Below are 2,055 nucleotides of genomic sequence, written 5' to 3'. Positions count from 1 at the left end.
CCAGCCCCACGGAGCATCTGCATTGCCCCGAGCCACAGCAGCTGGGCCAGGATCTACGTTCTTGACCTGTGCGTTCCAGAAACCTCCCCTTGAGATGATGTGACATGGAAATCCACCCCCCCCCCTGGTCCCCGGGACCCCTCAATGGCGGCTGCTGTTGCTGCGCCCACCTTCCAAGACTCTACAATCACAGGCAGCCTGGCAAGTGTCACCCCTCAGTGAGGACAGGCTGCGGACAGCTTCCCTGGGACCCCAGCCCCCTCCATCTGTCTGTCTCCTGTCTGTCCTGCATGGTCTTTCAGCCTTGACTTGTGATACCGCCAGAGACGGGGGCTTGCCACCTCCCAAGGGTGCTTGAGCCACTCTGCCCCTCCACTGGCCTGGCTCTGACACCTGGGAGACAGTGACACTCCTGGTTGCACAGAGCAGGAGGCCAGGCAGGACGACCCTTGTCTGTCCCTCAGCTGCTGCCCCAGAGAGACCCAGGGATGGCAGTTCCTCGTGTCTTCATGCCTTCTTCCTCCCTCCACACGCAGGCCCCTGCCCCGACGTGCATACATCAGCACCGAGGTTCACTGTCACGTGTTACATAAATGCCAAGTGCGGTGGTTCTGAGGATCGAACTGCTGCGGCTTCAAGGGCAGAGAATTCTCTGTCTTTGGGGGAACGATATCTGCACGGAGAACACTTTTAGGAAGGAGAGTGATGGGCGTAGGCGGCTCTGAGAATGCCGCCCAGCTGGACGCCAGAGGACGGATCGCTGCGGACTCACGGTCTCTGCCCGGCTCGGGGGCAGAGCTCACACAAGCACAGGTTCATGTGGCCGTTGGCAGAGAGCAGGCTCGTCCGGGGCCGTCACCCGCAGTGCTCACGACCAGGCACTGGCAGGCGTGGTGGCACGCACCTGCAATCCCGGCTATGCGGGAGACCAGGGCTGGAGGGTCCTGAGTTTGAAGACAGCCCAGGCGACATGGTGAGATCCTATCTCTCTGAAAAAAAGAAAAGGAAAAAGAAAGAAAGAAAAGAAGAACCACCCACTGAAGATACAGAGAGGCCTCTGTGTGGAGCCTGCAGCTGAGGGGGAGGCAGGCTGCTTGGCACACATCCCTGGGCACAGTGTATCTTACAGCAGGGCGAGAGTCCGGGAGGAGATGAGGGGCACAGGACCTGGGCACCTCGTCTTGTCTTTCTGGTGTTGGGGCTGGCCCTGCAGCACAGTGGATAAGCACTGTGCATTGGGAGTCAGATCCCATATGACCAACCACAGTTCAAATCCTGGCCCTGGTGGCTTAAAAAACATGCTAGGAGGGACCAGCAGTTAGCATAATGGCTATGTCACTGGACTCCCATGTAGTCGACCGTGGTTCGAGTCCCGGACCCGGTGGCTTAAAACTCATGCCAGGTACGTCTGCGTGTGTGCCCAAGATCCCGAGAGGAGAATGGAGGAGAAGGGATTGTGGTGTGACCATCCCCTCTGGGGGGTGATTTCTTACTTTTTGTCTCTCTCTGTCTGTCTGGCGAGCACACGTGCCCTATAGCAAAAACAAAAACAAACAAAAACATGGTGGGTTCATGTGCTTGCGTGCCCCATGTCCTGATGGGAAGGAGAAATGAGGGAAAGGGATTGTGGCTTGATCACAACCTACTGGGGGTGCTCTCTCTCTCTCTCTCTCTCTCTCTCTGCTGTGCATGTGCCTTCTGGCAATAAAAAGAAATAAAATCACACTTTGAAAGTGTACAGATGGACTTTCACCTATATGTGCAGCCCAGCCCACCGCTGTGACCACAGTAAGGATATGTCCAGTCCCGGGAGGTGTCTCCATGGCACTTCCTGGCCAATACCCCCCCACACACACACACACACAGGGTGACCACTCTGCTCAGCCCTTTTGCCATAGATTAATTTCGCTTCTTTCTGAGCTTCATATGAATGGAAGCATCTGGAATATTCTCTCTCATGTCTGACTTCTTCGCCCAACAATCACGCCTGTGAGCTTTGCACGTAGTGTTGCCTGTGGATGTAGGTCATTCTTTTTCATGGCCACATAATATTCC

This window comes from Tupaia chinensis, unplaced genomic scaffold, assembly GCF_000334495.1.
Source record: "Tupaia chinensis unplaced genomic scaffold, TupChi_1.0 Scaffold138725_1, whole genome shotgun sequence".
In the NCBI taxonomy this organism is placed as follows: Eukaryota; Metazoa; Chordata; class Mammalia; order Scandentia; family Tupaiidae; genus Tupaia; species Tupaia belangeri.
The sequence above is the reverse complement of the archived record's forward strand: the minus strand, read 5'-3'. Positions refer to the sequence as shown.